This window comes from Prinia subflava, chromosome 21, assembly GCF_021018805.1.
Source record: "Prinia subflava isolate CZ2003 ecotype Zambia chromosome 21, Cam_Psub_1.2, whole genome shotgun sequence".
NCBI lineage: Eukaryota > Metazoa > Chordata > Aves > Passeriformes > Cisticolidae > Prinia > Prinia subflava.
The window spans coordinates 7,006,651-7,026,441 of NC_086267.1; the positions used below are offsets into that span (position 1 = coordinate 7,006,651).

At 47.6% G+C, this 19,791-nt stretch overlaps 1 protein-coding gene across 6 annotated transcripts in view; it reads right to left on the reverse strand.

Annotated features, from left to right (window-relative positions):
- The window catches only part of RERE (arginine-glutamic acid dipeptide repeats), a 173,832-nt gene that overhangs the window by 135,526 nt on the left and 18,515 nt on the right, over positions 1–19,791 (reverse strand). Inside the window, exon 1 of one of the 6 annotated variants that reach the window (XM_063417489.1) lies at positions 1,400–1,539. The exons of 3 other annotated variants lie outside the window; for them this stretch is intronic. The gene's annotated coding sequence lies outside the window, so the exon portion shown is untranslated. 2 more of the 6 variants (XM_063417490.1, XM_063417491.1) reach the window with 2 other exon arrangements.

Consider the following 19,791-nt stretch of genomic DNA (forward strand, 5'->3'; position numbering starts at 1 on the left):
TCAAAAACGCCACTGCCTGCAAGAACAAAAACTGAGGGAAATGTGCAGTGGGCTGCACGTCTGGAACTAATTGCCTGCAGATTAACGGCTCCACATTGGAACAGCGCTGTCTGTGGGGCTGGAAATGCAGCTCACTCGAACTGAGTTCCCAGAAGAAACATATCTGTGCAGCATCTCAAACTACACTTCACCAGCTTTCTACCCGCCACTTTCTTCTACTTCATGCCCAACATTAATGTGAAGTTTAAAACAGCAAAGAAAGAAATTAAGTGGCCTTGTCAAGCGCCATTTGCACTCCCCGACAATTAAAGCAGCCCCATATGGCTGGAAGGAGCCATCCAGGCACACAATGCCCCATGCAGGGCAAAGCCACATGGACTCAGACCAGCTTAAACCCAATTGCAAAACAAAGCAGAGCTGGTTTCCTCCGCAGGAAACAAAGTGGCCGAGCAGGTCTCCTGTCACTATCTTAAAACACCATTAAACATCGTTAAAACAGTTACACCACACACTGTCCCAATTAGTGCTTCAAAGGCATTCCATTGTACCAAGCGCAATGAAAAAGTACTTTCTTCCAGGATAAGGAAAATGCAATCCTTATCTGCTTATCTCGTTTGCTTTTAAAAAGCAGAATTAAACACGGCAGTCCGGTTACCCGAACTGTTTATATTTAGAACAGGGAGGTAAAGCATTTGTTATGGAAAAAGAAAAAAAAGAAAACACACAACCCTGCAGCCTTTAGAGCGTTCTGAACTTCCCAGGCCAATAACAACCTACCCACGCCTCACCTACCAAGGCGATCCAACTTTTTCTTGGAAAAAAAAATAAAAAATAAAAAAACACCCACCAAAACCCAAAAAACTGGAGTAACCAGAAAGCGGAAAAGAGAATTAAGCCAAGCCTTTCCACCATCCAGGCAGTTATCGTTGGCCAGGTAACAATTAGTCAACTTGCAGAGCAGCCTTAATTCTCCTCGTGGGAATTCAACTTGGAAGGCACCGAGACCCACAGTCCCTGGGCTCCGGGGGGCACGGGGGGCACTCACCGCGGCTCGGGGGGCTCGGGGGGCATTCACCCCAGTCTGGAGGGCACGGGGGACACTCACCGCGGCTCGGGGGGCACGGGGGGCTCAGGGGACACTCACCGTGGTTCGGGGGGCATTCACCCCGGTCTGGAGGGCACGGGGGGCTCGGGGGGCACTCACCGCGGTCTGGAGGGCACGGGGGGCTCGGGGGGCACTCACCGCGGTCTGGAGGGCACGGGGGGCTCGGGGGGCACTCACCGCGGTCTGGAGGGCACGGGGGGCTCGGGGGGCACTCACCGCGGTCTGGAGGGCACGGGGGGCTCGGGGGGCACTCACCGCGGTCTGGAGGGCACGGGGGGCACGGGGGGCACTCACCGCGGCTCCGGCTGCCAGCGAGCCCCGAGCCCTGCCCCGCTCCGGCCCCGCTGCCGGCGGCGGAGCCCGGCGGGAGGAGCGGCGGCGGCAGGAGGAGGAGGAAGAGGAGGAGGAGGAGGAGGGCTCCGGGAAGGGCAGGCGCGGAGGAAGCGGGGCCGGCAGGCGCAGCTGGTGAACAAAAGGAGGCCCCTCCGCCGAGCAGCTGCGGCCGGAGCGGAGCGGAGCGTCCCGGGCCCGCCGCCCCCGGGCGGCCCCACGCACCGGCCCCGGCGCGCTGCGCTCCCGCGGCGGGGGCGGCTCCGCAGCGGCCCCGGCTCTGGCCGCGGCCCCGCTCCGCCTCCTCGCTGGGCGCCGCCGGAACCGGGAGCCCCGTGATCGCCGGCGGAGCGCGGTCAGCGAGCGGTGGCATCTGCGGGGCCCGAGCATCGCCCGAGCATCCCCCGGGCCGCGGGCCGGGCCCGCAGCAGCGCCCGGCGGGCAGGGGCGGGGAGAGGAGATCGGGGCGGGGGGAGCCGCCAGCGCCGGTGCGGGCCGGGGCCATGCCCGAGACACCCGGCACGGCGAGTCGGCTGCCTGCCTTCCATTAGCGAGCCATTTTGTTCAGAACCTTCCTTCCCCTCGTAAGGAGCAGAAATCCATGTGCTCAGCCGAACGTGTCCCTTTTAATTGTAATTAAGTGGGTTTTTCATAAAGAATGATTATCTGTCTTACCGTGCATCTCCACACAAACCTGTAACTCATCTCTCAGTGCCTTGTGTTGTTCCTCAACATCACAACCATGACCTTTCAGTTGTTAGTACCGACTTAATTTTAGAGCAAAGCTCTGCTATTACCCTTGCAGAATAACATGCAAAACAAGCCATCTATGTAATCCATTACCTCGGGGCAACGTACACTTTATCCCTGCCACGCAAATCCATTTCCTAGCCGTACAGTAATATTTTACCTATAAAATAAATATGGGAGTACACCACCTCCGAGCTGGTTTTACAAAGCCAAGTTAAAAAAAAAAAAAATAGGAAAAAATGATAATCATTAAGGTTCACAGACCCGGTTAATTAGAGTAACACCCTCAAGTACTGCCTGCCAACTTCATCTTTCCAAAGGCTGCTAATTATTTGTAGATGTGCATCTTCCTGCTATTTACCCATGCCCATTTCTACCATTTTCATACCAGAGCCGTGGAGTCCTTCAGCAGACAAAGATCTAAGTTTGAAATTTCTTCTGTACTTTCTAGAAATAGCTCCCTAAAAGCACCCGCCCAGCCGGAGCAGCTGATTAATTCCAAGGCGCCCTCGCCGTGGCAGGGCTGCTGTGATCAATACAAATTGAGGGTGGTGCAGGCAGAGCTGCACTCCTGCAATATTCATGGTCCAACAGCTCCTGAACCAGAGCCTGCCTTCCCCAGGCCGGGTGCAAAACAAGTTGTGGAACCAAGACGCCGTGTGATGGCTCCAAACCTGCCAGAGCTGAAATTCAGTCCTTGAGTCAGCACAAAGCCCACATCGCCTTTATCCTCACTCCTCGCTTTTCTAATCAAATGTGGCCCAACACCTGCAGATCCTGACTGCTCCAGAGCCTATTTAAATCAGCGTTTACTCCTAATGACTTCCAAAAGAGCTTTCCAGCAGGAAGTTAATGCAGGCCAGGTTTCATCATTTGAAAAATACCCTGTTTGATGGTTCTTGTTCAAAAAGCCCTTATCCCTCTGGGGCAGGTGACCCAGCCAGCTTGGATCACAAATCCCCAAAGTCAGTATAGATTGGAAAAATGCGCTCAGATAATAATAATGATTTCGAAATGCGTGGATTTCTTTATATCCCATTAGGATGGAAGTTGTTCAAACAGTGCAGAGCACAGCATCTGGCAGTCTGAGGACGGCAACAGAACTGGAGACTATTCTTGAATCTCAGACACCGTCTTGCAAATCCAACACAAACCAACTTCCGAATTCAGCAGTGTGGGAGATGGCAGAGAAATCATCTCAAGTCCCATCTGTTTGTATACAGCATTCTGGAGATCCTTGAATGAGCAGAACAGCCACAGCACTCAATCACCGACATCAGAGACAACTCAACTTTCACTAATTGGCTTTCCTAGGAGATATGGAGATCTGCCCCCATTTCAGAGACTAAAATAAAAAACATGCACGGAGTACAGCCTCAAGCTCCATTTTGCAAGAGGGACTTTTTATCCTGTCTTTTGAAAATGGGCTCTAAAAGATCTTTTCTTGGTCATAAAATACACCTTTGCTAGCCACAGCATTATAAACTTACAGCAGCATTTCTTTTTGTATCCCTTCTGGAAGCTGGATGCCTGAAAAAGGGCGGGAAATGTGAGTTAGACATTCACAAAGCCCATCAACACCAGGCAAAATCTATTTCCACATGGGTCAGGAAAATACAGTGGGAAGAGGAGACCTTGCGTGGAGATCCTGTGGATGGACAGGGTTGGAAGCGCTGCCCAGTGCTCCCCCTGCACTCTGTGGTGTTTGGTCCAGGGTGCATCAGTGCTCTGGTGCTGCACAATGAAACAAAGCTCGGCTCCAGCGCCTGCAAAATCCATCCCAGCTTTCTTGGCAGGCTCCATTTATCAAAACAAGCCTGTCATGTCGAGTACCATTAACAGATAATGAACTGAGACAAGGGATGCAGTTACAAGCAAAGCACTCCGCATGCTACAGGCCTGAGCACACAGCCAAGGGAGCTGATATTTACTATAAACATCATAATTAAATAGAACACCTAGCTGAAGAAACATTAAGGTCATGACAATAAACAACAGAAGCTGGAAATCTGAAGAAATAAGGCTTTGACTTGCTGTCAGTGACTCCTGACACCGCTCAAAGGCGTGTGCACATCCAGCCCTGCACACCTTCTCTTCTCGCAGCTAAAATCTGGGAAGCACCTGTTAACTCCCAGCTTTGGGCTTTCAGCGCTTCCCCCGAATGCTGTAACACTTTGTATCCTGTACCCACGCACTTCAGCTCATGAAAGATTGAGCACTGAGAAGTGACAGACAGTGTATCTTCAAAGGGCTGGAAAATGTGCTGCTTTCCAGACACACGACTCATAACAAACGCGAATAATTCATAACTTCGCACGAGCCCGACCCTATTGGAAGAATATTAAACACAGACACACAAATTGGAGGAATATTAAATGAAGATGTAATCCCTCCAAGACACAAGACCCATCAATCAGCAGCATTCCCCACTTCTGACAGCATGAGCCATCGAGCACTCATAAACATTCCACCCGCTGGAAAAACCGCTCCAGAGGAGCAATTCCGGCTCTCCCAGGTACCAAACACTTGGAACACAAACTAACCGTAAACAGGCTTAATGAGATTACACAGATTAAATGGGTGCAGGGAGCTGGGTTTTTTCAAGAGGCGCTCAGGACAAAGAGGTGCCACAAGCACTTGGGTGCAGCTCCCTCTGCTCCCCCTGACTCCGAGTCCCCCACGCAGGCACAAAGAAGCCTCAGACTCCTTTTAAGAACACACAGACATGGACAGGACAAGTGTTTCCTAAAAGCCAATCCAGCCCAACTTCCCAGCTTAGGCAAGCAGGGAGTCTAACACCAACCCCCTGCTAAGCTGGACCTGTTTTTAAACAGGGACCTAACACTGTCCTCAGAGCTCCACGCAAATCAAGCTCTCCCCTCGCATCTGGCCTTGGCCAGGGGGAAGAGGAAGGGTTTGAGAACAAACTAACAGCTTAATGTTGTCCCAGCAGTGTTTTCCTTGTGTGTCATCAGTTGCACTCCTCATCACAGCCTCTGTCAGTGGTGTAACCCCAGCCAAAACCCCCCCGGTACCTCCAGTAAAACAAAAACCTGACACAGAGGCAGCTTCAACTGAAAGTGAGCTGGAGAATTCCCGGGGCCACCTGGAGATGTCTCAGCAGAGCAGAGATCGCTGCCTGGGCTGCCAGCAGGAAAGGTCACCTCCCTCTGCTCCAGCAGCAGCCCTGAGTGTCTGCAACCCATTCCTGACTGTTTGCACTTGGACATCAAAGCACCCCAGCTCTATCTCAACACAAAACCTTTGGTCAGGTGAGAGGTGAGGCTCTGTTCCTGTGTAAATAATGCGCTGTTTTCTTGGCACAAACAGCGAGAGGAAGCGATACCCAGCTCCTGACAAGACAGCCACTGCTGTCTATACACAAATTTCTTCAACTCCAGCAGCAGAAGCCGTGTCTGCACTTGCAGATCTGTGAGCACCCACAGGAAACCTGCTCCGAGCTGCAGCACCCCAGCCCAGCCCCTGCTCCGTGGTTACACCAGGGCGAGAGGAAGCTCAGGGCAGTGCTGCTCCTGCCCCAGAACCAGCCAAAGGCCACTGGGTGCTGCAATCCCTGGGGGGCTGTGAGCCCTGCACACAGCTGAACAGCCACGGCCACTTCTGCTGCACCAATTTACACACACAGCACTTCTTACACACCTTATTTTAATTTACAGTATTTAATTTACAGCGTAACTGCTGCAATTGGGATGAGCCATTTCCTTGCCTCTCTCAAATCCCCAAAAGGAACCCGTACCCTTCACAGACCTTAAGAACTTTGGCTTTTTTTGCTGGGTTAGATTTTGTTTTGCTGGGGTGAGGTTTCCCCTGTTTAACCCAACTACCAATGCCACCCCACATGTTCATGCTCAAGAACCGTGACCCTTTCTGTACTTACGTGGTGCTCAGGATATTCCAGGTGACTCTGGCCAAGCTCTAGGTCCTCACAGGTCGCTGTTAAACTCTAGCACCACATCAGCCCTCTGGGGACAGAGAGCCCTCCCGAGCACAGAACAATCAGAGGAGCCTCAGCCTCTCTTAACGACCCCTGGGCGCAAGAATTGCAGCAATGCCCTTCTGTAACTGCCACCAGCAACTGCCACCAACCGCCCCTGTGCCAGCCCCGGGGTCACACTGTGCCAGCCCTGGGGCCACGCTGTGCCACCACACTGTGCCAGCCCCAGGGTCACACTGTGCCAGCCCTGAGCCACTCTGTGCCACCACACTGTGCCAGCCCCAGGGTCACACTGTGCCAGCCCCCGGCCACACTGTGCCCACAGCCCAGCCCAGCAGACCACACACCTCCAGCCAGGCACAAGCACCAACCAAAGGCTCCCAAAGACACAGAGCCCAGGTCGCTCCAGCCTGTGTTCCTCAGTGCTGTTAGTACAACAGCCTGTTGGGAGGTAAAAGCTGCCTCGGATTCCCCCTCAGCCCTGGAGCTGTGACACAGCCCAGGAGTGCCCCTGGCACAGGGCAGAGCATCCCCAGAACAGGGACAGGGACTCCAAGGATACAGGAGCTGCTTAACTCCTCTCTGTGTGCTGGGGAGAAATCCCCTGGGCTGCTTCTGCACAGCATCCTGCATGCACGCTGCATTTCTGTCACAGTGGGAATGAAAAAGCAGCGGTGGCTCCCCCAGGGAGCTGTGAAGATGAAGGCAATTCACATGCTAACACGTGAGAAAAGCAGGCTTTTACAGGAAGGCCCGGCTCAGGAAGTGTTGGGGAAAACAAACAAACCAAAAACACCAGAAAAACCCCAAACAATCAACCACAACCCAACAAGAAAGAGCCCAGCCCTGGCAGAGTTCACCCCCGGGTGCCCACACAATGAAATGAGTGTTCCCAGCAGTGCCAGCCCAGCCCCTGCTCCCTGCTGTCCCCTCCTGAACACCCCAAACCCTCCTGAACACCCAACTCTGCCAGGACAGAAACCCCAAACCCTGCTGAAACCCTGACCCCAAACCCTGCTGAAACCCTGACCCCAAACCCTGCTGAAACCCTGACCCCAAACCCTCCTGAACACCCTGACCCCAAACCCTCCTGAACACCCTGACCCCAAACCCTCCTGAACACCCTGACCCCAAACCCTCCTGAACACCCTGACCCCAAACCCTCCTGAAACCCCGACCCCAAACCCTCCTGAAACCCCGACCCCAAACCCTCCTGAACACCCAAACTCTGCCAGGGCAGAAACCCCAAACCCTCCTGAACACCTTGACCCCAAACCCTGCTGAAACCCTGACCCCAAACCCTCCTGAACACCCAAACTCTGCCAGGGCAGAAACCCCAAACCCTCCTGAACACCCTGACCCCAAACCCTGCTGAAACCCCGACCCCAAACCCTCCTGAACACCCTGACCCCAAACCCTGCTGAAACCCCGACCCCAAACCCTCCTGAACACCCTGACCCCAAACCCTGCTGAAACCCTGACCCCAAACCCTCCTGAACACCCAAACTCTGCCAGGGCAGAAACCCCTGAGCCCAAACCCCTGTGGCCAAGGAGAAGCAAACCTGAGGCAGAGAAAGGGACACAGCAGGGTTTAAACCCAATTCTAGGGCAATGTTTTAAGACAGCTGCACCTCAAAGAGGGCAAAATTCAGCCAGAAGTACAGAATGCTTTTTCTGGGAAGACAGAAGGGGGGGAAAAGAAATCACTTTTTTCTGGTACTTCTCCTCTGGTTTGTTTCCTCTTCTCTGTAGAGACCAACACTTCAATTCAAAAGTGTTTTTGTAAAAAATCCCTGCCCTGGGAAACTCCAGATTATAGAATGGTAAACTGTAAGCCAAGAATATTAAAACAAAATCCACTGTGTCTGCCAGATTTTGTGGTACTTACGGCAAGACACCAACCTGTTCAGCAGCTTCTTGAATTTAACACAAAGGAATGCACACAGCTCATTTTAGAAGGTATTATCTTACACAGAACAAAAAAAAATCCAAATATTTGTCAAAAAAAGTCATTTCAAAGGAAAAATTTACATACTTGAAAATGTAACAAATGGATTAAAACAAACAAGAAGCTCTTTGTTCTCAGATGAATATTAAAAAAGCAAACAAAATAAAATTCTCAATAGTTAAATGTGTGTGGGAGGAGTGAAGCCAAAGGAGGGAAGGAAGAACTAAGCAAATGCATCTTTTTCAGCTCTATCAAAGCAGCTGTAAAACAATGGGAGTTTGCCTGTTCTTCCCTCCAGTTTAAACTAAAAGCAACTCTGGGAATGGAAAATTTGATACCTCCATCAAGGGCCTGTGGAATGTTTAAACTGTTATAACATAAAGCATGCTCGTACTCACGCTGAAGGAAATGACTCCCAAATGCTTCCTCTGCAATCTTCCTAGCAGAGCCAGACAGATCCTTTACCAAGGGATTTTCTCAACACAGAACTTGAACTAACAGAGATGTAAAATTTGCAATGGATTTACGGCCTTTTATTGAGATCACAGAGGAGATGGGAACTGTGGCTGCAGCTCAGTTTTTGGAGCAGGCACACACGTTCAAAGGCCTCTGAAAATTCAGTAGATTTTTTTATTCAAGTGACAACAACCACAGGATGTGACCGTACCTATAATAACCTCTCCCTCCAGACAGGGAGATAAGCTCTAAAAACAGGAAGTTTCTACTGTAATCTTGAAAAAATATCAACAGTTTGAACCCACACAACTCCAGTTCAGTTACACGAGGAAGGAACTCTTCACTTCCCAAAGTCACAGGACAAGATACTCAGTGGATGGAACTAATTCAGGCACTGCTCCACCACACCTCTCCAGAACCCCCCAAAACACAGAATAATGTGAAGATTCTCAGTTTATCCCCCTTCCCTTCCCTCCACAGCTTCCAAGAGCAAGCAAACAAGACAGCTTCACTCCCACAGGAAGCATTATTATTTTAGCAGTTTGCTGGACTCATTTGGATTTGTTTTTTCTCCAGCAGACAGGGATTTACTGGTGCAGGGCTGTGTTTCTCACAGCACTCAGTCTGCAGCCACCTACACAGGAACTTTGAGTCAACTGAAAGGAAGCAGCAGATTTTTGATAGCTGCTATCACCCAATTAACAGCCAAAAAAGCTTTTCAAAATTAGCTTCACAATGTTGCTCATGCTGGAGATGAGGAGGTGGCAATAGTTAAGCAGGGCTTACACCAACCTAGCAAACACTCTCAAAAGCAAAGGATCCTGCTGTATATTTTAACATAAATCAGCTTCATGCTGCTTGTCAACACAATGCACGTTTTCCTGGCAGTATTCAACATAAAACAACAGAATCACACTGAAGGTTTAAAAATCCCATTCTCAAGGCTGTGTTCTGACTCTGAACTTCCTTCAAATTCTCAACTAAAACACACAACAGTCTTAACTCCATTCATGTTGGGTTCAGGTGTACTGCAGCTACTACAGGAACGTTTAAATGCAGTGTTTTAGGAAGGCTAAACCCACAACACATCAGTTTTTCCCTTACACCGTTCCTTCAGTGGCCTATTAAAGCATTCAACATAAAAAGCATCACAGGTGTTCTATTTAGCTTCTTGTGATACGGAGATAAAACAGCAAAAACTTCAAATACTTAACCCCCACCAGGATTAGGCAACCAAATCATTCCAAGGCATCCGAGCAGCAAGGATGTGTGAGAGGAATTTCCCTGGAAATTGCAGAAGGCTGTAAACCCCCAGTGCCATTCCCTGCCACCCCCAGCCGTGTGCCAGGCACTGCACCCGGGGTGAAAGAACCCTGCAGATTGAGCCCCAGCCCTGGCACAGCACAGAGGGTCAATCAAAGAAAGATTCATTTAAAGAGCTCCTTACACATTGCCTGAAACTCACAGACAGATCCCAATGTGCCATCCCAGAGCAAACCACGAGCACCTTCCCGGCTCCAAGCGCTGCTCCCTCCCTTCCTGAGCACTCGCTGGGTTTTGAGAGGTGAGTGACAGGAACTGCTCAATTTTCATGCTGATGTTTTATCAGAAAGAAAGTGTGCGTGTCACATCGTGAGCTCATCAACCCTCCATTCCTGAGGCTTGTATTAAAGCTTGGCTTTTTTCAGCTTCCCCATGAAACGAGATCTGCTCTTTGCTGGTGAGGATCTGAACGTGCTGGGGTGGCACACCAAGAGGTAAAAACATAACTTAAAGGTTACACTTTGTTCCAGTTTCACAGAATCATCATTAAGCAGTCACAGAACACATGCCAGGCTATCCATTTAGTTATTACCTTCAACCGTCCAGTTTCAGGAGGAAAACTGAAATCACTTATCTGCTGTAGGCTGTGTAACTCCACATGCAGGGAAATATGCAGCTGGCATTCCCTCCTCAAGGAAATTCCCCTTTGGGGTACCAGTACCCAGCCAGGAAACTGTACTGGAAATGCATCTGAAATAAGCAGAGCTCACTGGACAAATGAGGTCAAGAACGAGGCTGACAATTGCCTTAGACTCAGTTCTTGCAATGAAAAGACAAAGTCCCTTTCATGGCTTCCACTACAAAGAAACCCATCATTAGACCTCATTTTTGTCACTCCATACAAAGGCTGAAGATACAGACAAGTGGTTTTTAAAAGAAAAGCCTTTGAAATCAAATGGCTCCCAAGAATATCCCTCCACCCACGGCAGATGGAAACTTTCCTCCCTTCCCTTCCTCAGTGCAGCTGAAGGTGGGAAATGTTTCCCTCATTAGCTCCAGACCTGGCCTGGGCTGTTTGGTTTGTTTGTGGGCTTGGTGGTTGCTTTTGTTTTTTAAATAACCTTTAAGACATCTCTCTGTTGATTAAACCATTTTCATCCTTCAATGAGTTTGATTCCTATTAGTTCAGACTGCAGAGAAGACATTGATTTTCACTATGCTCAGGATCAAGAGAAGTAACAGCTTTTCCAATTAAACAACTGCTCACCACGTTAAGTAGAAAAATATGTCCACAGCAATAATGTGCAAGCATCCAGAGCACTCTGCAATGCCAACAACAGCTCACACACATGCTTGTAATAACTTTAACCTTTAACTCAGGAAAAGGAAAACTCCATGAATTACAGACAGTTCAGCTCCAGCTGACTCTGCTGATAAGAAGCTGGAGCACTGAGAGGCTCAGAATTACAGACAACTCATCTTCCAGCTCAGAATTACCATCATTACACCACACAAATCACCACGCTGGGCTCCCACCTACTCAAACAGAAATCACAGCCAGAGATGGTCCAGAGGCTGCTGCTTCTCCTCTCAGTGAAGCTTTTGTACCAAACAAATCCATACAGTTCTTGCATTACAGCCTTTCACAGAGTTGCACTGTAAATCAAATATTTTATTCCACACCCTGCAGCTATTTCCACATTTAATAACTGACATGGGAGACAAGTTTTAATCTCCATCAGGCTGAAACAATTACTGTCCCCATAACCACTCGAGTCAGAGGTAGAAATTACGAGATTTCTATTACCCAATTGCATATTCAGGGCAAACAGTTACATTTTTTCCACAGGAAAAAGACAAAGTACCATGAGTGGAACAAAAAAGGGGAACCCAAACAATCACAGTCCCCAGTTTTTAATGTGCCAGAATGGCCATGAACTCCAGGCACTCAAGGCTTTCTTCTATACTAGAAAAGAAATGCAACAGCCCTGCCAAAAACCAGCAAAGAGACAAGAGATCTGAGCAGACGTGACACTCGCAGATGGAAATATTCCCTGGCCAAAAACTCCCACTTTAAACGACTTTTTTTTTTTTTTTTTTTTTTGGCATCAAGGAAACAATTGCCATGCTAGAGGAAAAATCTATTAAAGATCTACCTGAATTAGAGACCTGGGAGTCACCCTGTGCTGCAGCCCAGCCCGGAGCACCCCAGGAAATTCCCTCCCAAGAGCTTTGGGGCAGGGTCACAGCACTGGAAAATGAAAGGAAAGGATGAAAGTGTCACACGGACAGCTACAGCCAACAGGGAAAAAACCCTGTGTGAAATCTCACTGTGGAATTTGTCTATTATTACATGTTTTACTACCAGTTATTACTGGCTGCTAGAAAGGGATATTAAAAATCACAGCAGGTCAAGACACTGCTTCTTTCTCTATTAATATATCGAGGCAAGAACGCAGTGATTCACCTCCTGTCCAAGAAAGGGAGAAAATACCATCAAGTTTGAACCATTCATCCTTTTAGTTATGCTCTATAAAGACCTCCAAAGATACTTAAACATCCAAATTATTTAAATCAGCATGAGAGCACACAGAAGGATGTTAGAGCTCACAGTGCAGGAATCCCCCCAGAGCTAAATAATTCAGCAGCATCTTCCAGAAAAACTCTCCAGGCCGATCTAATGCTCAGGATTCCAATAAGAGGGCAGGAGGGAGGCAGAGCGATTTTTTATTGTTTTCCTTCAGCAGTGGCTGGTGAGGAGGGGAAGGAGGCGCTGCCTTGGCTGAGAGCACCCTCTAGAGCCAGCTCCGCTTCCCTGCCAGCTCCGTGTCCCAGCCCTGCGCCCTGCACAGCTCCCACAGCAGAGATGTTTTACCTTTGTACAGATGTTTTACCTTTGTATAGGTGCTATTTTACCTTTGTACAGATGTTTTACCTTTGTACAGATGTTTTACCTTTGTACAGATGTTTTACCTTTGTACAGATGCTGTTTTACCTTTGTCTATCAGGAAACTCAGCGGCGCTTTGTGCACTTCAGGGAATAAATGCATTTTCTAAATTTACACCCGGTGTAGATTTGTCTCTGTTCTCCCTGAAGCCCCATCCGTGTGCTGGTAACAAAATTAGACACCACCTCTGATGAAAGTACAAGCTATTAAAAATAGGCACTATTTCTCAGTTGGAGGAGAATTAACCACCTCATCCTGAATAAAGACTAAGCTTTGTTTTCCAGGACTTCCCGTGCACCTTCCACCAAAGGGAATAAAGAAGCTGCTGTTCCCCAGATTTTTTTATCAGGCCAGTATGGATTGCAGGAGCCATCCTTGAACTGGAGTTTTTAATTATTATTTGTAAGTGAAAGACTTTAAGGCACAAGATTTGAGTTAATTAAAATCTACTTAGTTATCAAACTACGACTAAAAGACCCTTTTCAACCTCAAATGAGGGTAACTGCAAATGTACCATTAAATGTACCATTTCCCTCCTTGATTGTAAACTTTTTGCTTAAAGAATGTACATGGCAAAAGTAACAGTGATTTTTTTTTTATATTTAAACAAGTTCAACATAAGGCCAAAGAGGCAGAGGAAAATAATTTGTCTCTTCAACACAAAGTGACTGCCAGGAAAATGAAGATTTGGAAAAGGTCAGCAAAATTCTTGGCAGCACAAACAGGCGGAAACACTGATGTACAAAAAGGATGCAGCACACTTCCATCACAAACTGTCTTCCTCAGAGATATTTGCTGCAGAGAATCACAGCTTTTAGGGCCAAAATGAAGCACCACAGGCAGCCAAGGTATCTCCCAGAGCTCCTGCTCACAGAATCTGCACTTCTGTAACACTCAGTGCAAGAAGCAACGGGAAGTTTTAAGCTCAAGCCTCCTTACAAGTTTATTTACCTTAGAACATCAAAAAATAATTGAGAGCAGTAACTAAAACCAGCATCTACTGAAAGACAAACCTGGAGCCTTTGATAGCTCCAAACCTCTACACAGAGTCCTCTCAAGAAGGATCAATAGTGCAGCCCTGTTTGAGCAGAACCCGTTCTTTGTGTAAACCCAGCCCTACTCTGGTTCTGAACGTGAGCAAACTGCACATAATAAAAATTACCTGCACTTCCACTGACAGATCAGTAATCTCGGTGCCTCTCACATCCCTTGCTAAAGAGCATTTCTTCAGACCTCATTTCCCTTTCACTTGACCAAAATAGAAAGATTAAGGTAAGCCATTTACAGCTCGGAAAACGAAAACTTATTACGTGTTATTTTTAACCAGCTACACTGAACTTAAAACCATTTCTAGAAATTATGCCGTGGCTTTCAGCAGCAACATTTATGCCTCCCACAGCTGAAGTCTGGGCATTTTCTCCCTCCCTTATATTAATGTGTTTATCCAAGCATAATTCCATTAGCATTATGTAACACAGACAATCTTCTTAGGCGTTTTGTCATTGTCTCCCCCTGCACGCTCGAGCAGTGGCGGTGGAAGTGATCTCAGGCACACAGGACCTGCAGACAGAGCTGAGCTGACACCCTCAGCAGCCCTGCCTGCATCCCAGCCAAAGCCTCTCACAACACCACAGCCTCGCTGGCCCCCCACACACTCACATTGAATTATCCTAACGCTTCTGATTCTTCCTCTAAGGAAAAAAACAAATTTAAAAATGCATTTCATGTTTATCAACCGTCTGCCCCTCCCGCACACTGAACACAGCAAATACTATTTGCAGTTGTGTCTGTAATTTGACATTAATTCCTTAATCTTCTTAAGGCAAGGCAAGCCTGTAGATCATTATGAGGTTATTTAGAAGAGCACATCTGAAGTGTTACATGAAGTGTACATTTTATTAAGAAAATAACCCAAGTTTTGTGTTTTGTCATTCACACACCTGACAAACAAATCAATCTCCTTTGGAGAGCAGTGGGAAGACACCCTCTGAACCATTCTTGCTGTGTAATCCTCTTTGGGGTGGCACAGTGTCTGCTAACGAGATCGAGTGGCTTTCCCAGCTCAGCAGGACTGTGCCCTTTGCTGACACTGTCCCAACAATAACGCCAGGCCTGGCCAGAGCAGCATCTCCCAATTGTGTCCTGTGCCATCTGTGAGCACCCGGGCCAGCTCCCACTGCTGTCCCCTCCTGTGTCCTGCTGTCCCCTCCTGTGCCCTGCTGTCCCCAGCCCCTGGCTCCTGTGCCAGGGCAGCAGCAGCTCAGCACACCGAGCACAGCCTGCTCCAAACCCACCTCTGGCAGTCTCCAGGATGCCAACAGGGCCTTCATGAGGCCTTTCCAAAATATTGGTAATAAATAAGATCAATAATCCCCCAAAGCAGCCCAGGGCTGTTCTGCACCCACACACACACAGTCTTCCTCCTCCTCCTCCTCCTCCTCACGTACCAAGGCCTTCAGCCACACCAGTGCTGAAATCCAAGTTCCAAGCCAAGGGGTTTAGTTAAGCCAATAAAGATGGGCTTAAAAACAGCTTTTACAAAATTACCTGGGCAGGGTCAGCTCCTGAGCTAAGAACTGAGACTGACACTGCTGCCCTGGTGAGGGGAAGGGGATGAGGGAGGAGACCCATCCTGGGCACGGCGCTTGGACTGCACATTCCCAAAGGACCCCGAGAACGCCCGGGCTGCAGTGACAGGGTGGATAAAATACGGATAAAATCCAATCTGCATGCAAAGCCCAAAGCTGTGAGAACTGACATTACTTCCCTGAAGTTTACATTTTGTAAGCAATTCCGAACTGTGATTAAGTTTCCAGAACAAGGTTTGCTCTGATGCAAATTCGAATGTTTCACTTGTTCATTCGATGGCTCCTAAAGCTGATTTTGTGAAAAACAGGATGTGAAAGAGCTACCAGCAAAGTATTTCTTACTAGTTTTACAATCACAAGGCATTTTGTAATTAAATTGCTAATGCTGCAGAACCTAGTTGTGGTCAAATCTACATCTAATTACATTCATCAATTAGCCTGTAATTGCATTTTGCTATTTTTAATTCCTAAGACTTTGCTGGGTATATTTGACAAACTGATATATTCCCTGGTTTTGGTTCCTGGGATGGAGTGGATAAAAATGCCAGACTACAAAAGAGGCTGAATGGTTTGAAATATCCTGATGTTCTCAAATTCAGGTTTACCCGGAACACAGAAATGATCTGCAGTGTCCAGAGGGACAGAACGAGAGCACACAGGCTGAAAAGGGATTCAAACACTGCCCTGCCACATTCTGGTTTCTAAGCACTTCTGAATGCAGAAGTGAGCTCCTGAAACTGGTTTTTTCTGCCTCTGAAAAGCTTGTACCCAAGTGATTACTGTAATTTTCAGGGGAGATAATCTAGCAAAAATAAGGGAAATCCCATTCTGACATTTCATTTGCCCTGTGAGCTCATCTAGTGGAAAGAATGACATTTCAGTACCTTTTTCTCCAAAACACCAGTGGAAGGAACACAGAATGAGGAATACTTTGCTTCAGGGTTTTGCCTGAAGGTTCAAGACACAGTTAGAAAAACAAAGTATGACTGAGTAGGAAACATTTTTTGCTGTCACGGAAAGCTGGAGCCCAGAAGCCAACAGGCAGCCAGGCACTGATCATCAGCCTCCTCTCTGTAGCACATAATTAAACAGACAACTTTTATTTCCAGTATCAAGACACAGCTGAGTCCATGAAACAAGGAGCTAAAACTTTGCCAGATGTGCCCACAGTGACATAACGAAAGCAGAGGGTTTGTTTCTAAAAATAAAGATGCAGATTATCCCACCAGGAGGGATCCATTTCCCCACAAGTCATCAGCCCTGTGGTACTGCACGACTACAAACCCATAACCCATGGCAGAATCAGCACACTTAGGTTCAAAAACAATTTTTAAAAGCAGTAATTGTAGTGAATGAGCAGAGTTTGGCACTGACTCACAGGCAGATGAAATCCCTGCCCTGTGCCTGAGTCACTCCCGGGGATCACCATCACTCCTCCAGCCCCCAGCGAGCTGCCCTGGCCGTGCCAGGGGGATCTGATTTCCAGAAGGAATAATACCTTCCTCAGAGCACTAACATGGGCTCACTCTGCTCTGTAGTGGCTCCTGAACCACTCCTGGAATCCTTCAGAAATTATTCCCTAAGCAGAGAGCCCTAAGCTTGTCAGGGAACAAAGAATACAGGGATATTTATACAAACATCCTTCCCAAAAGAGTCACGATTCCTGTTGAGATAGTGAATTACTCTGGCCACACTTCACCCACAGAAATTCTGCTTTCCGTGATGAGCCAGCAGTAATTGTAACTGAGAAAAAACTAATCCCACTTTAAGAACTACTTTTAATGAATTTCAGCTCTACGTGCCAATTCTGGTTAAGAACCCAATAACTTTGGTGTTGCAGCTGATTAGGATCCAACCAAGTTGGATTTGCTGCCATTTACATTTCTCAGAATGCCCTAATAAGATCAAGTGTGATCCAATACCAGCAAATACAAGATTTTGATTTTTTTTTCCACCAGACACCACAAAAGAAATCTGAGTTATTACCCAAGGTAGCAAACAAGTCAGCACGCCTTCAGCTGTGGTTAGAAGCGAAACTGTCAGGCCTCACTTAGCACGTACAGCTCTGCCTTTGCATATTTCTGTGTTTGTCTCACAGCTTATTAAGTTTTGCAAACAAAAGCAGTTGTGCTCTTGCCAACAGATTATCACGTTTTATTATCACGGATCATTCTCAAACATCAATGTACCTACAGAAATCAGAGGCTTGAACTGCAAGTGTCTCTGGGCAATTGCAGGGGGTTTTCTTTGTATCAGCAGCAGGCACTCAGGAGTGTTTGGAATTGCAGGATGCTGTTTTCATCTGCCCTGACAGCTGAGGCTGTGTAGATACCAAACACACAGTAAATGCAGCAAGCGTTCCTTTTAATAAACTGCCACGGAAAAAAAAGTATGGAAAAAAAAAAAAAAAAAAGATTCAAGCTGAGGACATATTGATGGGTACAAAATCCTCGAGGCATTATGCAGCTCACACAGGCTCACGGATCAGAATTATTGCAGCAACCAGAGCCCGTCAGAGCCAATTACCCCGGGGAGCGGGGCCGGGCTCGGGGCCGGGCGGGGCGGCGGCGGCGGGGCTGTCACCGCCAATTACTGCCCATGTTTTATTTATGTCAGGATACACCTGATCGGCCAACAATAAAGCCATTTTATCAGGGGTGATTACAAAAACTGAATGCAAAATGGCAACAGCTGGCAGGGAGGTCTCAGGGACGCTGCCACCCGGGCTGGTGCCAGCCCTGCCCCGGGGGTGCCCTGCTCCTGTCCCCAGTGTCCCCAAACTCCTTCTACACACAGGGACACGTCCACCCACCACACGGGGTGTAAGGAATTCAATTTGATCAGGCAGGGGAGAGGGGGAGAGGAAAACGCTGACACAGGTTGGAGATAAGCCCGCGGAACATCTCTGTGCAACTCCAGCCTTTATTTCAATTGCCCAACTCAAGTGACAGAAGAAAAAGGTTATCTGCAGGGAAAATATGGAATTTTTAACATTCTCCACGGCTTGAGAACCTGCCTTGTACTTATCTGTCTTCATCTTACAATATACTACCTGCATTTTGAAGTTAAACAGATTTAAGTGGACTCAACATCAGATCCCAAAGAAAATATTGATTTTTTTTCCCCCACAGATATATAAACTGTGTCTGGTTTTATTCACAGCAATTTCCATTACTCTCAGGAAAAGGGCATTGCACAGAACTGCTCAGAAAGAACAGATCAGCCCTGCTCAGGTGAATATGCAGAGGGGAAATCCCCCCTTAAGCAGCCCTGACCTCCCAGGAGGAGCTGTCTCAGCAACCGAGCTGGAAGTTGGCACTTAGAGATAATTTTTTTCAATTATTTTACTGCCTTAAGTTCCAAGTGCCAGCATTTCCTGTCCTCCCTGCTGGAGGATGTCTCATGACCCCGTTCCCAGAGCCTCCACGGAGGGATGAGCAGGAGATCCCGTGAGTCCACCCTGCTCTGGAAATGTGATTTCCACATCACCTCTGACACTGCCAACGAGCCCAGCTGGGCTGGACCATTTCTTTCCCCAAGCATGGCTTTTCCAAGCACCAGATCTAAGCTGAATGGTACCCCCAGTATCTTGTAAACTTGAAAAATACATGGAGAAACAGCAAAAAGAAACTAAAAGCCCAAAGACACAGGAACTAAAAAACCCAAGACTACATCTACCACTTAAAAAGGTATCAAGACAGGCAAGACTCGAGAGAATTGGGTAAGGCCTTCCCTGGGAGTAGACTGCAAAGTGTGCAAATAATGGGTATTTCAGCCCTAAAATAAAAGTATGAAAGGAATGGCTGCTGGGTGCCAAGCGAGCCCTGGATGCTTGGGTTCTCCCCTCCCTTTCACATCTCATATATGCAATATTCTTCAAAGGGTCGTTTTGTTCACAAGGCAGACACTGTGCAAGTACAGCTGCAGAATAAGGCAGCATTTTAACACAAAAATACAACCCCTATGTAGAGTTTTGTGTGCACTTTGATACATTTTTTAAAATAATCTGTCCTGTAGGTATTCAAAGGAGCTACACAGGTATCTGCCAATAAATTTCATCTTTATTCTTTTCTCTCCAAATGCACGCCTTTGAATTTAATCTAACTGTGCCACCATCACCCACTGTATTTATGTGTGTGGTGCTGCAAACATATTTAATCAAGGCAGTATTACCCACTGGAGTGCCTGAGCTCCCCAGGTCCCCTAGAGAATGCATTTGGTTTCGATTTTAATACCTGACAGGGACAACCCACCCCTCAGAAAAAATAAAATCAGGAATCTAGCAGATCTAACAGAATATTTCACAATGGAGTTGCACAGTGTATGCACTCAATCGCTCCATTTCCCAGAAGATTCATTACAGTTACATTAGAAAGTCAAATCAGGCAATTCTGCAGTCTGGTGAAAGCTAGCATATGAAAGCAGGTTAATACAAAAGAATTTCATTT